This window comes from Mobula hypostoma, chromosome 10, assembly GCF_963921235.1.
Source record: "Mobula hypostoma chromosome 10, sMobHyp1.1, whole genome shotgun sequence".
Taxonomy (NCBI): Eukaryota; Metazoa; Chordata; class Chondrichthyes; order Myliobatiformes; family Myliobatidae; genus Mobula; species Mobula hypostoma.
Genome location: NC_086106.1, coordinates 61,274,321 through 61,301,022, shown reverse-complemented (window position 1 = coordinate 61,301,022; position 26,702 = coordinate 61,274,321).

The following is a 26,702-nucleotide window of genomic DNA, read 5'->3' as shown; positions in this document are numbered from 1 at the left end:
AGCCAAGGTGGGGGTGTCTGAGGTTCGTGAATTGTTCGTGCTAATGTGTCCGGACACTTGAGACAGGCAGCATTTCGATTCTGGAGGGGACTAACACCCTGCTGGTGAAGAGGCACATGGGGGTCTGCCAGGAGGAGGCGGGTGAGAGCTGTTTGGGGGCATTGTCTGTGCGCCCAGTGTTTCGAGCTGCTTGTGAGGATGTGCGTAGCAGCATTGGGCTGGTACTGAATTGAGACGAGAGCCGATGGTGGTACAGCCCAGAGGAAGTATCTGAGGGTGAGTCCTTCTTAGTGGATGCTCCGAAATATCATAAGGGAGGGGAGTTGATCGCTGAAGACACCTCGGTGAAAGAGAGGTCGCGGCGGCTGGCCCCTGTAGATGCAGAGGATGCAGGCAGCCTGTGTGTGGGTTATAGGACCCTGAACAGGTGCACCGTACCTGACCAGTATACGGTCCCGAGGGTCAAAGACGTGCTGCTCTGTCTGAGTGGTGCGAAGTGGTTTAATGTGCTGGATCTGAGGAGTGGATGTTGCCAGATCCCGATGAGTGAGGCCGACAAGGAGAAGACGGACGCTATAAGTCCCCTGGGATTCTTCCAGTCCGAAAAGATACTCCAGGGCATATCCGGAGCCCTTGCAACTTTCCAGTGGGGCATGAGGAAGACAGTGGGGAATGTGGAGTTTTTTGGAGTTTTGGTGTATTTGGATGATCTCCTAGTATTTGGATCTGCCTCGGAAGAGTATGAAGTGAGGCTGTTGCAGGAGTGGCTGAGAACTAAAGAGTTAAAGGTTTCTCTGGATACCTGCCAGGTCTGGCAAAGGTTGCAGCTTGTGAGTGACTGTCTCTATGGGATCAAGTTTGAAGTGAAGACAGAGAGACAGAATTCCCAGCAGAGACTGGAGAAAGTGATCCAGAACCAGTTGGAAGACTTGCAAGTTGGGGAAGACAAAGAAAGCTGTGTGACTAAGGCCAACAGAAAACCGAGAGCCCAGAGAGTGGAGTTTGACTACACTGCCGAGAAGGTGAAGCATTTGCGGACAGATCTCGGAGAAAGGAAGCGGGCGCTTGAAGGGAACCTGAACATAACCATCGACAGTTTAAATGAAGTGGAAAAACTGAAAGTTCATCTGGAAGAAGTCACTAGGAAGAAAAAGCTGGAGATAAGTTCAGTGAACACTAAACTGGAGGCTGAACACTCCTTAACTGCTGCTTTTCAGGTTGGGTGGAAGAAGCTGGTGGAGTAACTGCGTCCCAGATTAAAATGGCCAAGAAGCGTGTGTCAGAACTGCTGAGACTGGCGAGAGTTGGTGGAGTCCAAGAAGAAGCTGTCATCTCGATTACAGGAGGCTGAAGAGGCTGCAGAAGCAGTCCAGGCCAAGAGCCCCAGCGTGGAGAGAACCAACCAGCAACTACAAATCAAAGAAAAGGGGAAGAATACGGATTCAACAGATGTTCAGGTGGAGGTCTTTGCTAACTTCCCCTTGTTGGATGAAGAGGCTCCTGGCCCTTCTCCCACTGAGTCAGGTGAGGGGTGGGGCTAGCTGTGGGCAGCCTGGGTTACTGCAAGACCCTGAAGGAGAGACAGGGGTGCCTGGACACAGGACAGGAAGCTCCGAGTTGCAGCGGGGGTATGAGTGAGAGATTGAGAGAGGAATTGGCAAGCAGACCTGAGGTATCCCCAGTAGTGTCTGAGCCTGAAGGGTTTAGGTGAGGGTGTACGGAGGTCTTGGAGGATGAGGAAACTCCCAGATAGGTTGGCCTCTGTAGCACCTGGGGAACAGGGCATAAGGTCTATGTGTTTGGGGAGCAATGTCACTGTTTGTACCTGGATTGGGTTTTTGTGTCTGCAGGAAAGGTTGGCAAGTTACTTAGAAGTAACTTGTGAGGGCATGACTAAATTTGGTGAGGGAAGAGTGTAAGGCTTTCTTCTTTCATGTTACTTGCTAAGGTTAATATTGAAATGGCTTCCCTGTAGTGTATAATGAATTGGCTTCTCTGTAATGTTAACTGATGAGGTCATGTTCTCTATAACAGCATGTTTGGGTTATAATTACTGATAATGGAACTTGTATTCATTTGCTAACCAATTGGGATAGATGTTATTCTTCCTGTCTGTGTGAAAGCTGTTTGTTTGCGTGGGCTTGGGGGAGAAGGCTCAAGGAGAATGAAGAGAGAAGAGGTGGCTTGAAGAGATGGTTGCCAGACCCGCTAGGCCTGGGTTTGGGGCGGGAGCCCGGGAGTCGACGATGAGCGAAGGAGGATCAGTGAAAGGGAATCCAAGAGCTCCATTTGTGCACTGGACATGTTTATGAGATTACTGGTTCCTTTTATTTGTTTTCCTTTTCTTTTGTTTCTCTACTAACCCCATACTTAAATATAAAATCTTAATCGTTTAACCACACATTGTGGACTGAATGTTATTTCGGGGTACTGATGTTACACAGGGGACACAACACGCAGCATCCACCCAAACAAGAGTGCTAAAGTTTGCCCGGGTAGAGGACACCACCCCCAAGATCATGCCACTAGGCAAAGCGAGTCTTACACTAAATATTATTTACTGATATAGACTGAGAAATCAAGCTATCTTAAGTCATAGAATTGAATTTAAGTCAAGAAGGCTGCAACATGTGGGGTGGAGGATGAGGTGCAGAACCCTCAAAGCAGTGGAGAGGTACCAACCATTCTAACTCAGACCAGAGTTAGAATCAGGTTTAATGTCATTGGCATACGTCATGAACTTTGGTGTTTTACGGCAGCAGTACAATGCAGCACATAATGGAAATGAAATTACTCTCAGAAATGTGTATACATATATATAGTTAAATTAGATTAGTATTGCAAAGAGAAAAAAAACAATGAGGTAGTGTTCATGGGTTCAGTGTCCATTCAGAAATCTGATCGTAAAGGAGAAGCTGTTCCTGAATGATTGAGTGTGTGGCCTTCAGGCTCTTGTACGTCCTCATTGATGGTAGCAATGAGGAGAGTGCATGTTCTGGCTGATGGAGCCCTTCATGCTGGATGCCGCCTTTTTGAGGCAATACTCCTTGATGATGTCCTGGATGCTGTGGAGACTTGTGCCCAAATGGACTGACTGTTTACGACTTTCTGCAGTTTATTTTGATCCTGTGCAGTGCACGCCACTCGCCCCTCCCCATACCAGACGGTGATGCGGCCAGTTAGAATGCTCTCCATGGTACATCTGCAGAAATTTGTGAGTGTCTTTGTGACATACCAAATCACCTCAAACTCCAAATGAACTATAGCTGCTCGTATGCCTTCTTTGTAACTGAATAAATATGTTGGGCCCCTAATATATCCTCAGCGATGTTGACACCAAGGAATTTGAAATTGCTCACTATTTTCACTTCTGATCCCTAAATGAGGACGAGTGTGTGGTTCCCTCATCTTAACCTTGCTGACCAGACATTTGGTCTTACTGACACTAAGTGCAGGTTGATGCTATGACACCACTCAACTATCTGGTCTATCTCGCTCCTGAACGCCTTCTCATCACCATCTGAAATTCTGCCAACAATATTTGTGTCATCAGCAAATTTATAGGTGGCATTTGAGCTGTGCCTAGCCACACAGTCATGAGTGCAGAGAGAGTGAGCAGGGGGCTGTAGTCTTGGCAGGGCAAGCAAACCAATATTATTGTCCTCTCTGTGCCAACATTCACAGCATCTAGAAGTTAAATACACTCAGCCGGTCATGACCAGGACATATCATCCACATCACATACTATATGGTGGCAATCAACCAACTGATGAAATAGGATATGTTTCTCACAGACCTTGATAGTCTATAGAAATTCTTAAAAGTAAACTAAAATGAAATATCCTGAACAACAGGAATTCTGCAGATGCTGGAAATTCAAGCAACACACATCAAAGTTGCTGGTGAACGCAGCAGGCCAAGCAGCATCTATAGGAAGAGGTGCAGTCGACGTTTCAGGCCGAGACCCTTCGTCAGGACTAACTGAAGGAAGAGTGAGTAAGGGATTTGAAAGCTGGAGGGGGAGGGGGAGATCCAAAATGATAGGAGAAGACAGGAGGGGGAGGGATGGAGCCGAGAGCTGGACAGGTGATAGGCAGAAGGGGATACGAGAGGATCATGGGACAGGAGGTCCGGGAAGAAAGACGGGGGGGGGTGACCCAGAGGATGGGCAAGAGGTATATTCAGAGGGACAGAGGGAGAAAAAGGAGAGTGAGAGAAAGAATGTGTGCATAAAAAAGAGTAACAGATGGGGTACGAGGGGGAGGTGGGGCCTAGCGGAAGTTAGAGAAGTCAATGTTCATGCCATCAGGTTGGAGGCTACCCATACGGAATATAAGGTGTTGTTCCTCCAACCTGAAATATCCTGAAGCATTTATATTTTATCTTGAAGCTTATATAATATCTGTAGTCTTCATCAATCAACTTGCCAAAATTGCCCTGAAGCCTCCTTGTATCCTTGTCATAACTCACATTCCCACTCAAGGTGAGAGCGTATTGAGAGGAGAAATAGGAGGCAGTTTGCACATATTTTTACACAGGTTGTAGAGTTTGTAACTTCATCCCTTACTCTTGCCTTCTGCAGCAACTTCTGATGCACAAGAAGTAAAAACAGATATCAGAGTCAAAAGTTGAAACCGCACCAAACACTTTGGTAGAACGGTTATAATAAATTTTATCTTCCATGATGGAGTACTTTCTCAAACAAGAGAAGGCTACAGAATATTGGCAGAATTTTTCAATTCTTTTGGGTCAGCTGAAAGCCAACCCTCACAGACCTGATATTTCTTCAGCAAATGAATTAAAGTCTGGGAAATAGCCTAACTTACTTGTAGTACATACAATGTTGCTTTTCTTTTCCAGAGAAAAAAAGACAGAAATGAAAAGCTCTGTTCCTCCTTGAAACTACTTGACAGATCTTTTGCAATTTTTGAAAATGCTTGTGGAGTGGAGGTTTACTCATAGTTTACACTACTGTAGTGGTTTCAGCTCAAAGTCTCTCCATGAAGTCTACAGTGAAGAGCGCGGTGAATCAGGGAGTGGATTTCTGGATGTCATTAGGCCGAGCAGCTCCAGCTACTGCAGTCTATTTTACCTGGAGGTACAGCTGCTGATGGCATTGACGGTTTCTTTACTGCAGAACGTACCTCAGTATTTTAAGGTTTGGAACTCACTATTTAACATGTAGAAAGAATTCACTTTCACAGTGCCCATTCAAGTTTTGATGAAATCTGTTTAAGAACCATGTAGATGCATTCCATGAGATTGCATGGAAGAAGGTGTATTGGAACTATGTGAGTTCACAATGGAAATGGGGTAAACAATTGGATAAAGAAACTAATTAAAGACTGTGTGAACAGCGAAGTACTTAATTACCCAATTCACCTTGCATTCATGTAATGTATATATTGTAATAAAATATCCTTAGAAGCATCACTACAGAATAATCAAACAAGCAATTGAGCAATTACTGGTTTGAATAAGGACTAGTTAAAAAAAGATAACTACTGCTTAATCAGAGGTAGGTCATAAGAAGAGAAGAATTTGGAGAGGGGAAGAGATTTAGGGAGATATGAATTAGTCCATCAATTAACTGATTTGAAGATGGAGGGTAAACTAAAAGGACTGGAAACATTCAGGCGGTATGGTAGCATAGTGGTTAGCACAATGCAGGCGACACGGGTTCAGTTCCTGCTGCTGCCTGTAAGGAGTTTGTACGTTCTCCCTGTGACCGCGTGGGTTTCCTCCGGGTGCTCTGGTTTCCTCCCACAGTCCAAAGATGTATTGGTTGGTAGGTTAATTGGTCTTTGTAAATTATCCCATGACTAAGCTTGGATTAAATTGGGGGATTGCATGGCGGTGCGACTCAAAGGGCTGGAAGGGTTTACACCGCACTGTGCCTCAATAAATAAATAAATGAACAAACAAATTTGATAGGTTAGGCAGCATCTATGGAAAGAGAAAGCAGTTAACGTTTCAGTTTGAAGATCCTCCGTCAGAACTGGATAAGAGATAAATAAAAGTTGTCATGAGGAAATCTGCAGATGCTGGAATTTCAAGCAACACATGTAAAAATTGCTGGTGAACGCAGCAGGCCAGGCAGCATCTATAGGAAGAAGTACAGTCGACGTTTCCGGCCGAGACCTGACGAAAGTTCTCAGCCCGAAACGTCGACTGTACCTCTTCCTATAGATGCTGCCTGGCCCGCTGCGTTCACAAATAAAAGTTGTCATTAAGTTGCATAGAGGGTGGTGTAATGACGGGTAGGACAAAGGAAATACACCCCTAATGCAAACCACAGTAGCAGAGCTGTCAGAGCAACACTATTACTACAGTGAAGCAACTCTCCTATGGCAAAGCGCCAGGACCCGATGCAATCCCTGCTGAGGTATACAAAGCAGGAGGCCCTGTCATGATGCAAAAGCTGACTGTACTCTTCCAGTCCATGTGGAAAAAGGGACAGGTCCCGCAACAGCTGAAAGATGCCAGCATAGTCCACATCTACAAGAGGAAAGGCAACCGCCAGTCTTGCGACAACCACCGAGGCATCTCCCTCTTGTCCATTGCGGGGAAGATTCTGACCCGTGTCCTGCTCAACCGCCTTCTCCAACATCTTGAGCAAGGTCTGCTCCCAGAAAGCCAGTGCGGCTTCCGTGCTGAACGTGGGACCGCGGACATGATTTTTGCTGCGCGCCAACTCCAGGAAAAATGCCAGGAGCAACACAGCGACCTCTTTGTGACCTTTGTCGATCTAACCAAGGCTTTCGATACGGTCAGCAGAGAAGGCTTGTGGAAGATCATGGAGAAGTTTGGCTGCCCCAGCAAGTTCATCACAATCGTCCAGCAGTTCCACGACAGTATGATGGTGAAAGTTCTGGATGACGGCGACGAGTCAGAGGCCTTCCCAGTGACAAATGGCGTCAAACAAGGCTGTGTTCTTGCCCCGACTCTGTTCAGTATGGTATTCTCTGCCATGCTGACAGATGCCTTCCATAACTACGAAGAAGGAATCCACGTCAGATACAGGACTGACGGCAGGTTGTTCAACCTTAGGCGCCTGCAGGCAGTTACAAAGGTGCGAGAGACTGTCATCAGAGACTTGTTGTTTGCTGATGACTGCGCACTCAACGCCAGCACAGAGCAGGAGATGCAGCGTGAAATGGACTGCTTCTCACAAGCCTGCGACAACTTCGGTCTCACTATCAGCACCAAAAAGACCGAAGTTATGTACCAGCCTGCCCCAGGAAAGCCATACCAGGAACCGTGCATCACGGTGAAGGGCCAGAACCTCCAGACAGTCGACAACTTCACCTACCTGGGCAGCATACCCTCTCGCGCAGTGAACATAGACGCTGAGGTCAACAACAGGATTGCCAAAGCCAGCGCCGCCTTTGGGAGACTCCGTGAGAGCGTCTGGGAGCGGAGAGGTCTCAGCTTTACCACCAAGCTGAAGGTCTACTGTGCAGTGGTCCTTACCACCCTCCTTTATGCCAGCGAGACCTGGACTGTCTACAGCAGACACACCAAACAGCTCAACCACTTTCACCTGAGCTGTCTCCGCAGACTCCTCCACATCAGGTGGCAGGACAAAGTCCCCGACACGGAAATCCTGGAACGAGCTGGGCTCTGCAGCGTTTACACCCTCCTGCTGAAAGCCCAAGCCAGGTGGGCTGGACATGTGGTCAGAATGCCAGACAGCCGACTGCCTAAGCAGCTGCTGTACGGAGAACTGTGTCGGGGCAAGCGCTCAGTCGGGGGCAGGAGAAACATTACAAAGACTGCCTCAAAGCGTCCGTCAAAGGCCTGGGTGTCGACATCAACACGTGGGAGACGCTTGCCCTCGACCATCCAGCTTGGCGCAGCAAGATCACCACAGGAGCCTGTGCAGCTGAAGTCAGGCGCATCATCGAGGCGCAACGAAAGCGTGCTGTGCGCAGGGCCCGAGCAGCATCCACTGCCACGACAGCACCCACCCACTTGTGTCCCACATGTGGGCGAGCCTTCAGGGCCCGGATTGGCCTCATCAGTCACCTCCGGACCCACAGCCACCAATCTCCCATTTGACTTTCAAGCCATGGTCATCTTCGACTACGAAGGACGAACAACAACAACATTACTACTTAGGGCATTCCAGAGTTTGGAGTTCAATTCTGGCACCATTTAGAATTCTTTGTATGTCCTCCCTGTGAAGTGTGTGGGATTTCCCGGGGTGTCCTGGTTTCCTCTTGCAGTCCAAAGACAAATCGGGTAGGTTAATTGGTCATTGGAAATTATCCTGTGGTGAGTTTAGCATTTATTGGGGATGTGAGTCCAGGGTTACAAGTGGTTAAGCTGTAACTAGCATCACCCTGTGGATGCATTAACGAGAATGGCTGGAGAGAGAGAATCTGAACAAAGGAGCATAAAAGCCTATGAAGTGAGGGCTGCTGGCAAATACAAAGCAAAGGAATAGGTAGGAGATGCCTGGGTGGTCCTATCATGAAGTGGGCAGCGGCAGTTGGGGACAAAAGGGAACAATATTATGGAAGGGTGAATGTCCAATTGTGATGCTAGCAGAGAAAGTTGTAAAATTTAACACAGAGTTCAGAAGGCAGCTATTTTCCTGGATAGAATGTGAGGTGCTGATGGTACAATTTGCCAATGATACAAAGATAGGTGGAGGAGCGGGTAGTGTTGAGGAAACAGAGCTGGCAGAGAGACTTAGATAGTTTAGGGGAATGGGCAAAGCAGTGGAAAATGAAATGCAATGTTGGAAAGTGTATGATCATGCACTTCGGTGGAAGAAATAAACGGGCAGACTATTACTTAGATGGGAAGAGAATTCAAACCGCAGAGACCATAAGACCATAAGACTATAAGACAAAGGAGCAGATGTTGGCCATTTGGCCCATCAAGTCTGCTCTGCCATTTTATCATGAGTTGATCCATTCTCCCATTTAGTCCCACTCCCCTGCCTTCTCACCATAACCTTCGATGCCCTGGCTACCTATACCTATCAATCTCTGCCTTAAATACACCCAATGACTTGGCCTCCACTGCTGCCCGTAGCAACAAATTCATAGATTCACCACCCTCTGACTAAAAAAATTTTTTTGCATTTCTGTTCTGAATGGGCGCCCTTCAATCCTTAAGTCATGCCCTCTCGTACTAGACTCCCTCATCATGGGAAACAACTTTGCTACATCCACTCTGTCCATGCCTTTCAACATTCAAAATGTTTCTATGAGGTCTCCCCTCATTCTTCTAAACTCCAAGGAATACAGTCCAAGAGCGGACAAACGTTGCTCATATGTTAACCCTCTCATTCCCGGAATCATTCTAATGAATCTTCTCTGTACCCTCTCCAACGTCAGCACATCCTTTCTTAAATAAGGAGACCAAAACTGCCCACAGTACTCCAAGTGAGGTCTCATCAGCCCCTTATACAGCCTCAACATCACATCCCTGCTCCTATACTCTTTTCCTCAAGAAATGAATGCCAATATTGCATTCGCCTTCTTCACCACCGACTCAACCTGGAGGTTAACCTTAAGGGTATCCTGTACGAGAACTCCCAAGTCCCGTTGCATCTCAGAACTTTGAATTCTTTCCCCATTTAAATAGTAGTCTGCCTGTTTATTTCTTCTGCCAAAGTGCATAACCATACACTTTCCAACATTGTATTTCATTTGCCACTTCTTTGCCCATTCTTCCAACCTATCCAAGTCTCTCTGCAGACTCTCCATTTCCTCAGCACTACCGGACCCCTAATTTCGTACTGTTAGCAAATTAGAAGTATTGTACCTCCAAATAGGTACACTGTAGATGCTAACACCAAAATAAAATATTTATTGTAACTTTGCTTCCTGCCTGAAAACTAATTATCACTCTATCCCATTACATTACCTCCAATCCCAAGTGCTTTAAATTTGCACAATAATCTTTATGAGGGATTTATTTTTACAATAATTTGTCAATAACTGTTCTGAATATTGGTTATTGAATATTGAAAAATTTAGAACTGACCCCTGCAGTTTTACATCAGGATTGTTGTCTAGTCCACTGAAATGCATTCCCCTTCTCTCAGACCGAGAGAATGCTGGACTGGTAAAGTTGCTTGATGCTCACCCAAGTCAGCCTATACCTGATCACCGGCTTATCAGTCCCTCACCCACTTTTCAGTCCCTTGAAATGGTACTGTGACTGAGGAATCTCCAGCCTTTGCACCAGCAGAGACCTCAAGTGGCTCGGTCGCTCTCTTCTGAGTGGCTGGATTCCTTAAGCTTATTGAGGTTCTGCGAAGCAATTGGGTCTCTGACTTCATCTATGACATGGAGGATAGGCGTCGTTTAGTATTTTGCAATGCTGTTTTATTGTTCCTGCCAAAGAGAACTGAAGAATCCAATATTTAACTTTGCACCGCGTACTCCATACAGGGTGAGGAGATATGTAGATAAACCTTTTCTTTGCTCCCCTCATCTCTTTCAAATGTTTGTGTGAGAATGTGTCAGGGCCAGGGAAAAAACACCATTCAGGAGGGAAGTAAGGTGCATTGTTCTCCTGGAATGTATCTTATTTCTGAACATCACCGTTCTGAATCCTTGCACAACATGCAGATTAATTCTCACCTTAAAACACTGAGGGCTATTAATTCCCGTAATAGAACATGATCAGTCAACACCCCTCAGACTTTACTTGTTCAGGAGAGCTGATATTCTTCAATATTTCTTTGGATTATGATGATAAAAAGACACAAAAATGCTGAAAATATTCAACAGATCATCAAGTTATAGGAAGATACAGCATAGAGAAAGAGCATTTTGGCCCACACCGACCTTCAATCATCCGTTTTCACTAAATCTATGTTAGACCCATTTTTATACTTACCCATTCATACCATCCCTGACGAAAACCTATGGGAGCACAAGCACAAGGCATATACTCCAGACAGACAGCAGAGCAGGCTGAGCTTTCTCAATGACTATTGCCCTGTAGTGCTCACATCAACTGTAATGAAGTGCGTCAAGAGGATAATTATGTCTAGAATTAACTTCTGCACTGACCAAAGTTCTGGACCCACTGTAATCCACCTACCACCACAACAGATCCACAGTGGATGTAATCTCATTGACTATCCACTCTGGTTTGGAGCACCTACACATCCATCAGGCTGTGGTTTATCGATTACAGGTCACCATTCAACACCATCGTTCCCTCAGATCTAATAACCAAACTTCCAAACCTAGGGCCCTGCTTCTCCCTCTGAAACTGGATCCTCACCTTCCTTACTGAGAAACCACAGTAAGTGTGGATCAGTAATCACATCTCCCCCTTGCTGACTATCAACAGAGATAAACTTCAAGGATATGTGCTTAGCCCGCTGCATGACTCTGCACTCATTTCTGTGTGACTAAGCACAGCTCAAAAGCTATCTAATAATTCACCGACAATACATCTGTTGTTGGTAGAATCTCATATTACAATGACGATACTTGGAGAAGTGAGATAGATCGACTGCTTTAGTGGTATTGCAGCAAGAATCTTGCATTCAGTGTCAGCAAGACCATGAAACTAATTGTGGATTTCAGGAAGGGGAAGTCTGAAGGACAAACACCACACCAGTCATCAATGAGGTCAAGCTTCAAGTTCATGGGTGTTAACATCTCAAAGGATCTGTCATGAGCTCAATACGTTAATTCAATCATAAGGAAGTCATGCCAGTGGCTCTACTTCATTAGGAGTCTGAGGAGATTTGGCATGTCACCAAAGATTTTTATACATTTTCTATAGTAGAGATCATTCTGACTGATTGTATCATAATCTGATAAGAAGCCTCTAATGCAAGGGATCACAAGAGGCTGCAGAGGTTTGTAGATTCAGCCATTTCTATCATGCAAAAAAACCTTCTCACCATGAAGGACGTCTTCAAGAATTGATGGCTCAGGAGGACTCTCACCATCCAGGACATACCCTTTTCTCATTACTATTAATGGGTCATAAATCTAGTTGGCTCCATCTTGGGTACCAGCTTATAAAGTACCCAGGATATCCTCAAGGAGCAGTGTCTCTGAAAGGCAGCGTCCATTATTAAGGACTTCCAGCACCCAGGGCATGCCCTTTTCTCACTGTTACCATCAGGTAGGAGGTACAGAAGCCTGAAGGCACACACTCAGCGATTCAGGAACAGCTTCTTCCCCTCTACCATCCGATTCCTAAATGGACATTGAAATTGTGAACTCTACCTCACTTTTTTAATACATATGGTTTCTGATTTTGCACAATTTTTAATCTATTCAATATACATATACTCCAATTGTTTTAATTATTTATTTATGTATTATTATTTTCTTCTTCTTCTGTGTTATGTATTGCATTGAACTGTTGCTGCTAAGTTAACAAATTTCATGACACATGCCAATGATAATAAACCTGATTCTGATTCTGAAGACCGACACTTAATGATTTAGGAACAGTTTCTCGTTAACCATCAGAATAGTTCTGAATAGTTCATGAACAAATGAACACTATCTTGCTTTTCCTTTTGTTCCTGGATGATTCGTTTATGTTTTTAATTTATAGGTTTTTACATCTTTGCACCGTACTGCTGCTACAGAAGAGCAAATTGCATGTCATATCAATGAAACCTGATGCTGATTGAACCTGAGGCATTGGACCTGTGGAGGCAGCAGCTACGTCATCCTATGTGCTATCACCATTCCTCCAATGTTGAACCAATCTCCTCTACATTTAGAGTCATATGGTCATAGAGTGGTCATCTTAGGGTTAAGGGACAGGGGTGAGGGGGAGTAAGAAGTAAAGCCACAGCCAAGGTTAGAACACTCCGCATTGAAGTCCAATGATCCCCATGGATGGATATCAGGTCAGCAAGTGCTGTGGATGAAGACCAGTAATCTCTGTGGTCAATGGGAAAAGTGAGTGGACCCCCAGATGAGAGCTGGTGACCCAGCAAGTTGACAAATCACCCGAACTCAGTGAGTTCCAGTATTGGAGATCCACATGGGCAGGAGGCACAAGGGCCATGATCACTATCCTCCCCACAACCCACTCCCACGTTAGTGTGTCCTAGAGCCAGAGGTCTGTGTGGGGAGTTGGTGAGTCCAGAAGCTGAGGCCCAGTGGTTGAAGCCCTACGTCAGTGTGTCTGGAAGCTGGAGCTCTAATGGCTATAAGATCATAAGGGTCCCAAACTGCCGAACTTTCCTCATATGTTGACCTTTTAATTCCCAGAATCATCCTTGTGAACCTCCTTTGGACTCTCTCCAATGACAACATATTCTTTTTGAGATATGGGGCCCAAAACTGTTGACAATACTCCAACTGAAGACTGGCTAGTGTTTAATAAAACCTCAGCATTATTTCCTTGCTTTTATATTCTATTCCCCTTGAAATAAGTGCCAACATTGCATTTGCCTTCTTTACCATAGACTCAACCTGTAAATTAACCTTCTGGAAGTATTCCATGAGGACTCCCAAGTCAGTCTGCATCTCTGATGTTTGAATTTTCTCCCTGTTTAGATAATAACCTGTACTACTGTTACTTTTACCAAAATACATTGTCATACATTTCCCAACACTGCATTCTATCTGCCACTTGTTTGCCCATTCTTCCAATTTGTCTAAATCCTGCTGCAATCATATTGCTCCCTCAGCACTAGCTACTGCTCCACCCATCTTCATATAGTCCACAAAGTTTGCCGCAAACCATCAATCCCACTATCTAAATCATTGACAAACAATGTGAAAAGTAGCAGTCCCAATACTGACCCCTGTGGAACACCACTAGTCACTGGCTGCCAACCAGAAATGGTCCCCTTTATTCCTTCTTCCTGCCTCCTGCCTTTCAGTCATCCTCTATCCATGCCAGTATCTTTCTTGTAATGCCATGGGATCTCATCATGTTAAGCAGCCTTGTGTGTGGCACCTTACCAATTGCTTTCTGAAAATCCAAGCAAATAACATCCACTACCTCTCCTTTGACGACCCTGCTTGTTACTTTCTTGAAGAACTAACAGATTTGTCAGGCAAGATTTCCCTTTAAAGAAACTGTTGTTGCATGAGTGAAGCCACTGGAGAAAATTACTGGTAGATACAAAGCAGCTTCTTTATTTGACAAAACAAGGTCATACAGAAATGTTTTCAGTTGAAAGTCCTCACTGCCCGTAAGTAGAACTTGGCATTTTATGTGCTAAACATCAAAGGATAATTCCATATTTTCAAAATATGAACAATACTTTCTTTGAAGCTACATACAAACTTCACACCTCCCTCTTCACATGCACACCACAGACATCAAATGAATTTTAATTAGCATTGTCTGGACTGAGAGTTACAGCTTTGAGGAACCCATAGTTCAGGACTGCACTCCAATTTAAATCCAGATGTGAAGACTGGCAGCCAAAGTCATTTGCTAAATGGAAATATGCTAAACCCAAAAATTGTTCCAATATACCCTCCTCTTGAGCATCCTGGACAAAAATAAATTTGTATCAGGAAAGGTCATCCAAAAGGAGGATTTACTCAATAGGGCAGCAAAAATTCCCTGCCTCGGAATTCCCCCTCCCCCAATTATTTTATGTGCATCTGCATCTACCCTGTCATCCCTAATTGCTACCTACAAAATGCTGAGCAGAGAGATTATTCCAGAAATTTGAACAACAGTCTTTAGAAATGTGGCTTCTTTCGTACGCCTATTGTCTCTTCCCTTCCTGGCTGATTGCAGATTAATCACATTCCTCATCTTCAGCCCTTCATTCTCTGGTAGCTAAAACTCTCTTTCCAGGCTCACAGGTCCTCTCACCGATGTACAGGAGGGGTCAGGGTGGTCTCTATTTGAATGACTGCAAGGACCTCTTGCCAGTGGTGCCCCTTCCAAACTGTCCAGTCGATCACTGGCCTGACTACAGAAAGCGCCCAGCTCATTTGTACTCACTCCCTATTCAGGCTGGGGGTGACTGCCTTCAGATGCCATGTGCAATCTTTCTCAGTCTGCCATGCTGTCGAAGTTGTGGAACCTGATGTCTCTGCTTTAACTTAACCCCCCCCCAACTATTTTCCCCAATATCTTTTCTGTTCTGTGGTATTCAACTAATCATCTACCTTCAGCAACCAGCCTTCACTACAGAGTACCATCACCATCACACCTTAGCATGCCATTCACGGGTTTCTATCACGCTCTTTGTGTCTTGCTGTGGGTATGCTTCCATCAACTGTGGTCAGGTCTGGTGTGTTCATCTCTAGGTTCTCTGTAATTACATGGTTACTGGGTACACGTGATCTTCCGCTCTCTCTGTGCAGGCAACAAGAACTTGAGTCATATGGTTTAACTTGAGTCCAGTGTTTCCACTGGCTACCTCGCCGAGTCTGCACACAGACGCAAGTGTCACTTGTAAAAAGTACCATCTGTCATCCTATCCATCTGGGAGCAAACCCTGCCCTTTCAGGCAGCTCCCTCACCATGACTTGGTCACCCTGCTGTGGAAGGACTATCTTCTTATCCATATAACCATATAACAATTACAGCACGAAACAGGCCATCTCGGCCCTTCTAGTCCGTGTCGAACTCCTACTCTCACCTAGTCCCACCGACCTGCAATTGATCCATAACCCTCCATTCCCTTCCTGTCCATATATCTATCCAATTTAACTTTAAATGACAACATCGAACCTGCCTCAACCACTTCTGCTGGAAGCTCGTTCCACACAGCCGCCACTCATTGTGTAAAGAAGTTCCCCCTCATGTTACCCCTAAACTTTTGTCCTTTAACTCTCAACTCATGTCCTCTTATTTGGATCTCCCCCACTCTCAATGGAAAAAGCCTATCCACGTCAACTCTATCAATCTCCCTCATAATTTTAAACACCTCTATCAAGTCCCCTCTCAACCTTCTACACCCCAAGGAATAGAGACCTAACTTGTTCAACCTTTCTCTGTAACTTGGGAGATGAAAACCCAGCAAACCTTCTCTGTACTCTCTCAACTTTATTGACATCTGTCCTATAATTCGGTGATCAGAACTGTACACAATACTCCAAATTTGGCCTTACCAATGCCTTATACAATGCCTTCTTTCCCTCTGGCTCTCTCTGATCAGTAATGTGCTGCTGTTGTTTTGTTTGGTCCTTCACACTTTAATTTGGTTACAAAGGTCTTTCACATACTGTGACATTCTATCCCTGTAAGTCCCAGGCTCACCACAACCCGTAATTTGTGTTCATCAATCGTCAACGTCGATGAGGACCTCGACACCATATGATGGTGTCGAGACTAGTGTGTGATTTGGATTTAAGTGAGGGATTGTTGCCTCACTCTCCCCAATTCCCATTTGGATCCAGTGGCAAGACAGAGTCGAGATGGCTGGAGATGGGACTAGGTGCAGTGAATGACCATAACGTCTTCTGTGTCTTGTCCTGCTCTACATGTTCTACGACGCTTGCAGAGACGGCCTTCTTGACGGTTGGACCTTCCATTGGTCTCGTCCGCTCAATCCGCTGGGGTCTGTCTTCACATGCTGGGATAGACAACTCCCTACCTCACAGAGGGTTTGAGACCTATCGGCTACCCTCACCTGGTTTAGCCGGCTTGTCGAAGCCGTTGCCTGTGGTGTGGCCGCTATCCCTCCTTTTTCAAAAAGCGGGGTTACATTAGCCACCCTCCAATCCTCAGGAACTGATTCAGAATCTAAAGAGTTTTGAAAAATTATCACTAATGCATCCACCATTTCTTGGGCTACTTCCTTAAGCACTCTGGGATGCAGACCATCTGGCCCTGGGGATTTATCAGCCTTTAATCCCTTCAATTTACCTAACACCACTTCCCTACTAACATGTATTTCCCTCAGTTCCTCCATCTCACTAGACCCTCGGTCCCCTACTATTTCCAGAAGATTATTTATGTCCTCTTTAGTGAAGACAGAACCAAAGTAGTTATTCAATTGGTCTGCCATGTCCTTGTTGCCCATGATCAATTCACCTGTTTCTGACTGTAAGGGACCTACATTTGTCTTAACCAATCCTTTTCTTTTCACATATCCATAAAAGTTTTTACAGTCAGTTTTTATGTTCCCTGCCAGCTTTCTCTCATAATCTTTTTTCCCTTTCCTAATTAAGCCCTTTGTAAATAAACACTGAGGCTGTCTACAAGAAGGGTCAGAGCCGTCTCTATTTCCTGAGGAGACTGAGGTCCTTTAACATCTGCCGGACGATGCTGAGGATGTTCTACGAGTCTGTGGTGGCCAGTGCTATCATGTCTGCTGTTGTGTGCTGGGGCAGCAGGCTGAGGGTAGCAGACACCAACAGAATCAGCAGACTCATTTGTAAGGCCAGTGATGTTGTGGGGATGGAACTGGACTCTCTGACGGTGGTGTCTGAAAAGAGGATACTCTCTAAGTTGCATGCCATCTTGGGCAATGTCTCCCATCCACTACATAATGTACTGGTTGGGCACAGGAGTACATTCAGCCAGAGACTCATTCCACCGAGATGCAGCACAGAGCGTCATAGGAAGTCATTCCTGCCTGTGGCCATCAAACTTTACAACTCCTCCCTTGGAGGGTCAGATACCCTGAGACAATAGGCTGGTCCTGGACTTATTTCCTGGCATAATTTACATATTACTATTTAACTATTTATGGTTTTGTTACTATTTATTATTTTTGGTGCAACTGTAATGAAAACCATTTCCCCTGGGATCAATAAAGTATGACTATGACTATGACTATTGTCCTCCTCTGTTGGACTCTGAATTTCTCCCAGTCCTCAGGTGTACCGCTTTTTCTGGCTAATTTGTATGTTTCTTCTTTGGAATTGATACTATCCCTAATTTCCCTTGTCAGCCACGGGTGCACTACCTTCCCTGGTTTATTCTTTTGCCAAATTGGGATGAACAATTGTTGTAGTTCATCCATGCGATCTTTAAATGCTTGCCATTGCATATCCACCGTCAACCCGATAAGTATCATTTGCCAGTCTATCTTAGCTAATTCACGTCTCATACCTCCAAAGTTACCCTTCTTTAAGTTCAGAACCTTTGTTTCTGAATTAGCTATGTCACTCTCCATCTTAATGAAGAATTCCACCATATTATGGTCACTCTTACCCAAGGGGCCTCGCACGACAAGATTGCTAATTAACCCTTCCTCATTGCTCAATACCCAGTCTAGAATGGCCTGCTCTCCAGTTGGTTCCTCGACATGTTGGTTCAGAAAACCATCCTGCATACATTCCAAGAAATCCTCTTCCTCAGCACCCTCACCAATTTGGTTCACCCAATCTATATGTAGATTGAAGTCACCCATTATAACTGCTGTTCCTTTATTGCACGCATTTCTAATTTCCTGTTTAATGCCATCCCCAACCTCACTACTACTGTTAGGTGGCCTGTACACAACTCCCACCAGCGTTTTCTGCCCCTTAGTGTTATGCAGCTCTACCCATATCGATTCCACATCCTCCCGGCTAATGTCCTTCCTTTCTATTGCATTAATCTCCTCTCTAACCAGCAATGCCACCCCACCTCCTTTTCTTTCATGTTTATCCCTCCTGAATATTGAGTATCCCTGAATGTTGAGCTCTCATCCTTGGTCACCCTGGAGCCATGTCTCTGTGATCCCAACTATATCATATTCATTAATAACTATCTGCACATTCAATTCATCCACCTTGTTATGAATGCTCCTTGCACTGACACACAAAGCCTTCAGGCTTGCTTTTACAACACTCTTAGCCCTTATACAATTATGTTGAAAAGTGGCCCTTTTTGATTTTTGCCCTGGATTTGCCAGCCTGCCACTTTTATTTTTCACCTTATTACTTTTTGCTTCTACCCTCATTTTACACCCCTCTGTCTCTCTGCACTTGTTCCCATCCCCCTGCCACATTAGTTTAAGTCCTCTTGAACAACAGTTGCAAACGCTCCCCCTAGGACATTGGTTCCAGTCCAGCCCAGGTGCAGACTGTCCTATTTGTACTGGTCCCACCTCCTCCAGAACTGGTTCCAATGCCCCAGAAATTTGAATCCCTCCCCCTTGCACCATTTTTCAAGCCACATACTCATCTGAAATATCCTCCTATTTCTACTCTGACTAGCACGTGGCACTGGTAGTAATCCAGAGATTATTACCTTTGTGGTCCTACTTTTTAGTTTATCACCTAACTCCCTAAATTCACCTGGTAGGACCTCATCCCGTTTTTTACCTATATCGTTGGTACCTATGTGGCCCACGACCATTGGCTGTTCACCCTCCCACTCCAGAATGTCCTGCAGCCACTCAGAGACATCCTTGACCCTTGCATCAGGGAGGCAATATACCCTGGAGTCTCGTTTGTGGCCGCAGAAATGCCTACCTATTCCCCTTACAATCGAATTCCCTATCACTATAGCTCTCCCACTCCTTTTCCTTCCCTCCTGTGCTGCAGAGTCACCCATGGTGCCATGAACTCGGCTGCTGCTGCCTACCCCTGATGAGTCATGTCCCCCAACAGTATCCAAAACAGTATATCTGTTTAGGAGGGAGATGACCTCAGGGGACTCCTGCACTACCTGCCTACTGCTACGCTGTTTAGTGGCCACCCATTCCCTTTCTGCCTGTGTAGCCTTTACCTGCAGTGTGGCCAACACACTGAACGTGCTATTCACGACTTTCTCAGCATCACGGTTGCTCCAGTATGAATCCATTCGCAGCTCCAGCTGCTCAATGCGGTCTGCCAGAAGCTGCAGCTGGACACATTTCCTGCACACATAGTCGTCAGGGACACTGGAAGTATCCCTGATTTCCCACATGCTGCAGGAGGAACAAACCACGGGGCCAATCTCAGCTGTCATGACCTACCCAATACGCTACAGCCTCGCCACCTTCCTTACTTTAAATAAAATACCGCTGCAGACCGTTCTCCTTTTAAAGGAACTTACCCGGCCTTACCTCACTTGGAAGCGACATGTTCCCCCATCAGAGGTGCTACCCCTCCCTGACACCCCATACACCCCAATCGGTAATTGCCCCATAAGGGAGTTGCATTGTTCGCCGCATCTGTAATTCATAGGGGTTGAAACCCAATGTGTAGTTTGGGGGTTGCTTGTAATCTCATCAGGATTCCTGGTAATGCATCCACCCATGCCTTTCCTGTCTCACATATAGCTTTGGTTAAGGCGTTCTTCATTATTCGGTTCATCCTTTCTAAAATTCCTGAACTCTGGGGGTGGTAGGATGTGTAGAACCGTTGTCAAATCCCTAACAGTTGGCAAATTTCCTTCATCACCTTCCCTGTGAAATGTGTTCCCTGATCCGAGTCCATCTGGACTGGGGTTCCCCACCTTGGGAAGATTTCCTGAACTAGAATCCGTGCAGCGGAGCGGGCGGTGCAGTGCCTTGTTGGGAAAGCCTCTACCTGCCGGGTGAGGTGATCCATAATGACTAGACAGCTGCTTTTCTCCCTGCTTTTTGACAGGGGCTACATAAAATCCATCTGAATGTTTTCCCAGCGTCTCCTCGGCCGAGACTGATCTGCCAGCTGTTGCTTTCTGCCCTTACCAGGGTTATGCTGGGCACAAATGATACAACGGCGGCAGAATTTTTCAACATCCCCGCCCAACCCTGGCCACCAGTCCTGCTGGAGGTTTGTGATCACGTCTGCCTTCCCTGATGCACCACCCATGATATAACTCCAGTAGTATCTTCCTAGTACATGGTGGTACCATGACTCCTTTCTCCCCGTGTGTCCAGCTCCCACCTGGTCCCTCCTTTGCTCCTTTTCTCCTCCATTTTTCCTTCTCTTCTGCCTCTGCCTCTTCATATAATTTTACTAAACTGGCTTCTGTCATTTCCTCCTGCACACTTGCAATTCCAATTACCTCTCATTCCTTTGTTGCCTAATTTGCATTGATGTCTGCCCACTCAGTCCCTTTCTGCTCCTCACTCTCCCCTTTCTGGTGAGCTTTAACTTTAACTACTGCCACCTCTGCTGGCAGACTCACTGCTTCCAGCAGTTATTGTATTAGGTGCCCGTGCTGAATACCTGCCCCTCTGCTCTCGGTGACTGCTCTCAGCCTCCCCGTGTTCAGGGGAACTCTACAATGATATGGGGTATGTATCAGGATTGTTGCAGGGCTTGCCACAATATGATGCAATCTCGCCATGGTCTTATTAGGGGCGGTATGGTCTATTGTTAATCGGAATGATCCACCTGCCTTCTTTTCTGGCCATATAGGTGAATTAGTAGTTGCTGCAGTTTCTCTGAGTATCCCCAGGTGTTTTAGTTCCTTCACTATGGCCTGAACAGTGGTTAGTGCATCAGTTTTTACAGGGTACTGCTTAAGGGGATTATACAAAACTGGGTTTATCTTTACTTGTCCACAATCTTGCTTGTGTCCAACCCACACTACTGGGAACTGTTGACAAAGTAACCCATAGACACCATCTTGGCTCCAGTCTCTGATGACAGGAGCAGCTGCAACTATTTTAGTCAGGTTGTGTACTCTGTTGGTTTTACATGTTCGCTGCCCCTGACTATTATTTGTCCCTTTCCCAAATCTATAATGGCCCCTGCTTCCCTTAGGATGTCTATTCCGAGGATAATACACCCATTATTTGGACAGACCCAGAAATACACTGGAAGCTGCACTCCGCCAATTTTGTGTTTCTTTCTGCTTTCACTGTTTTCCCTCTTACACCCTGAATATAAATAGCCTGCCCGGTTATTGGCAAGGGTAGGTCAGTTATCGATACCGACGTCCCTGTATCCACTAACATATCACATTGTCGGCCCCAAACGATGCTGTTGTGTACATCTGCGGTTCACCAGTGCCGGCAGTGGGGTCGCACCGCAGTGAGGGCAACTCTGTGTTTCTTTTTCAATATTTTTATTGATTTCTTTCATAAACAAATACAGAGTACAGTAGGATATATAATATATATCAATTACAATATATTGGAATCACAAATATAGTCTCATTACCCCATATCCCTATACATTAAATTTAAACATAATATTGAAAAGAGATAATTTTATTATACAAAAAAATCTAAACCCACTACCAGAAAAAAAAACAGCTGTTTGGTTAAAAAAAAGGAAAAAATTCCTATCATATCATAAAACATATTGTTAGCCAACATCTGTGCTTAATAGCAAATCAAAGATTTTGAAAATAATTCAAAAAAGATCCCCACGATATTTAAAAATCTTTTCTAGGTTCAGAAATTGAACAGTGAACCTTCTCTAAGTTTAAACATGACATAACATCATGTAACCAATGAGTATGAGTAGGTGGCGTGGCATCCTTCCACTTCAGCAACAATACCCTCCTGGCTATAAGAGCAATAAAGGCCAAAATGTTCAAGTCATGTGACTCCAAAATAATTCATTTCCTCCAACAATACCAAATAAGGCAGGCAAAGGACTAGGTTTAAAATTTACTTTAAAAAGCACCGAAAAAGTGGCAACTCTGTCAATGTGGTCTGTTTCTCCCTGGGTGTGAAGTGCCTTTGAATGGTTGTAATCAGATTCATGGGCTGGCTCAGGATCTTCAGGTTTCTCAACCCGATGTTGCCTGACCTCAACAGGTACCATCCTGACAGATATGTCTGGGTAAAACCTCTTCCTGAAATATCTCCACACTGATCTTCACACTACGCAAAGTATAAATAATGGGTACCAGTTAAACAGTACAAACTTAAAACCGCAGTGTATGTACTCCACAATTTGCCACTTTTGAGTGCCTGAACTCATGCTGCCTGCTGTATTCACTGGCAAAAATCCAGCTTCCCGAATGAGTACACACGCCCCCACTCTGGCATCCCAAACTGTCGGTAACCACTTTTCGCAACTGGTGGCTCTTTCTCACCAAATTAACACGCATGTGTCTCTAACATAAACACACATGCACGTGCACACACTACTTTATATCTACCAGTACAGCTCTCCATATACGAGATATCTCGTGTTCCCATGTACCACCAACCCAAACAGATTCAAGCCTGAACACTAGTTTTAAAATACTCACCCACATAGACTGCTAAAATCGCTGGCCACACAATGGGTAACGATCCCACTCTAGACACCAAATGTTGTTGCAAGAATGAAGTCGCTGGAGAAAAGTACTGGTAGTTACAAAGCAGCTTCTTTATTCAACAAAACAAGGTACAGCAGGCATCATATGGAGTTGCTTTTGGTTGAAAGATCTCGCTGCCCCAAAATGGGCTCAGTATTTTATGTGATAAACATCAAAGGACAATTCCATATTTACAAACTATAGACAATGCTACACACAAATTTCACACCTCCAATTCACACACACTCCACAGACATCCAAATGAACTTTAATCAGCATTTTCTGGTCTGAGATTCATGGCTTTTAGGAACCCATTGTTCAGAGCTGTACTTCAAATTAAATGCACAATACATATTCAGATATGAAGACTAGTAGCCAAAATCATCTGCTAAATGTTAATGTGCTAAACCAAAACAACGCTCTAACAGAAACCATGTTAACTTTGATTTATTTTATCATTAAAGTCTCCAAGTATTTTGAAAGCTCATCCTTAATAATAGATTTCAACACTTTCCCAACCTCTGAAGTTAGGCCAACTGGCCTATAATTTCTTTTCTTTTGCCTCCCTCCCTTCTTAAAGAGTGAAGTGACATTTGCAATTTTCCAGTCCTTCTGGACATGGCAGAATCAAGTGATCATTGAAAGATCATGGCCAATGCATCCATTATCTCCTCAGCAACCTCTCTCAAGACTCTGGAATGTAGTCCATCTGTTCCAGGTGACTTATCCACCTTAAGACCTTCCAGTTTGCCTAGTACTTTTTTCCTCTGTATTAGCAATGGCACTCACTCCTGCTCTCTAACATTCACGGACCTCTGGAATACTACTAGTGTCTTCCACAGTGAAGACAGATGCAAGGTACACATTAGTTTGCTCTGCTATTTCTTTGTCCCCCACTACTACCTCACCAATGTAATTTTCCAGTGGTCCAATATCATCTCTCATCTCCCTCATATCCTGTCAATATCCTGCTTTATATTATAGGCTAGTCTGCCCTCGTATTTCATCTTTTCCCTCCATATAGCTTTTTTAGTTGCCTTTTGTTGGATTTTAAAAGCTTCCCAATCATTCAACTTCTCACTCACTTTTGCTACTTTATCTACCCTTTCCTTGGCTTTTATGCAGTCCTGAATTTCCCTTGTCAGTCATGGTTGCCTACCCCTGCTATTTCAGAACAACTTCTTCTGTGGGCCATATCTATCCTGTGTCTTGTGAACTATTTCCAGAAATTTCAGCCTTCTCTGCTCTACTATCATCCCTGCCAGCATGCTCTTTCAATCCACCTGGACAAGCTCCTCTCTCATTCCTCTGTAATTCTTTTTATTCCATTATATGTGACTTACGCTTCTCCCTCTCAAGTTGCAGCGTGAATTTAATCATATTATGATCACTGCTTCCTAAGGGTTCCTTTACATTATGCTCTCTAATAAGATCTGAGTTCTTACACAACACCCAATCTGAGATAGCCTATCCCCTTGTAGGCTCAAGCACAAGCTGCTTTAAAAAGCCATCCCATAGGCAGTCAACAAATTCCGTCTCTGGCGATCAGATGCCAAACTGGTTGCCTATATACCCAAACAACAGGAATTCTGCAGATGCTGGAAATTCAAGCAACACACATCAAAGTTGCTGGTGAACGCAGCAGGCCAAGCAGCATCTATAGGAAGAGGCGCAGTCGAAGTTTCAGGCCGAGACCCTTCGTCCTGACAACGTCCTGAAACGTCGACTGCGCCTCTTCCTATAGATGCTGCTTGGCCTGCTGCGTTCACCAGCAACTTTGATGTGTGTTGCCTATATACCCATATGGTTTTTTCGCCCTTGTAGTTTCTTAACTCCTTCCACAAAGATTCAACATTCTCTGATCCTATGTCACCTCTTTCTATAGGTGTAATTCTATCTTTCATCAACAGAGCCACACCACCGCCTATGCCTTCCTGCCTTTTCTTTGACTCAAAGTATATCCTTTGATATTTAGCTCCCATCTATGGTCTTTAAACCAAAACTCACTGGTGCCTACAAAGTCACACCAACTGATCTCCAATTGCACCATGAGTTCGTCCACCTTATTCCAGATGTTACCTGCATTTAAATAGAGCACCTTCAGGCCTGCATTCTTTGCTCCTTTGAATTTTGCCTCTGTTGTACAATTTAACTCTCTGTTCTGTTGGCATTTGTACCTAATCATTGGTTGTCCTTCCTTACACTCATGTTACACCCATCATCTACTTGTAAACCTGCTAGCTCATCCTCAGCTCTGTCATACTGGTTCCTATTCACCTGCCATATTGGTTTAAACCACTCCCAACAGCCCTAGTAAACCTGCCCACAAGAATACTGATGCCCCTCGGATTCAAGTGCAACACGTCCCTTTTGTACAGGTCACACCTGCCCCAGAAGAGTTCCCAATTATCCAGAAATCTGAATCCCAGCCCCCTGCTCCAATTCTGCAGCCACGCATTTATCCTCCACCTCATTCTATTCCAATCCTCACTGTTACCGCACAGGCAGCAATCCCGAGATCACTACCCTGAGGTCCTGCTTCTCAGCTTCCTTCCTAACTCCCTGTGTTCTTCTTTCAGGACCTCCTCCCTTTTTCTACCTATGTCAATGGTACCAATATGTACCATGACCTCTGACTGCTCACCCTCCCTTTACAGGATATCGTGGACGCATTCAGAAACATCGCAGATCCTGGCACTTGGGAGGCAATCGACCATCCCTGTTCCTTTTTCATGTCCACAGAATCGCCTTTCTGTCCCACTAACTATAGAGTGCCCTATGACCGCTGCTGTCTGCTTCAAGTATGCAAGTCTGCAGATCCTCTGGGGGCCGGTGGCCTGTCCTGGGGGAGGAGGTATCTGAATGAACCTGACTCTGATCTGTGAAAGCCGAAGTCCACTGATAAGATTACACTTGTTCAACTCGCATCTGGATTATGGCATTCAGAAAGATGGTGTTCTGTCAATCCCCTGATAAGGAAGAAGCAGTGTGGTCACGCCAAGGGAAGGGTGGTAATGAAATCGAATTGAAGTCTGCTCATACAAATATGACTCTTCTAATCTTATTCATTTATTTATTTAATTTATTTAATGATACTGCGCAGAGTAGGCCCCTCCGACCCTCCAAGCCACACTGCCTCCACTATGACCACAACCACGATTCACCCTAACCTAATCATCGGACAATTTACAATGGCCTATCTGGTACGTCTTTAAACTGCGGGAGGGAACTGGAGCACCAGGGAAAGCCCATGCATTCCACAGTAGCACAGTGACTACTTACAAATGGTGCCCCAGTTTAACTCTGAACTCTGGAACATCCCCAGCTGTAATAGTGTCACGTTACCCACCATGTTATTGTATAATCTGTGGGCTCTTTTATCAGCTAGAAGACAAAAGCGTTGTAATTATGATTCCTACTCTAAAATTTAATAATCGAAAGTGGACTGTTGCCAATCATTTAGTAACTTGTTACAACTATTTAGTTCTATGATGCTTTCAGTAACTGCATGTGCCTAGGACTGTGCAATCTTTCTGAGCGTAGACATAATTACCAGCGCAGTTCAGATAACAAGATAATAAAACCATTTTGTTTTTAAAGGGTTGATGCTATTGACTTTTGTAAACCTAAAGCCTTCAAATTTTTCAAGTGACAGGGATTATGGA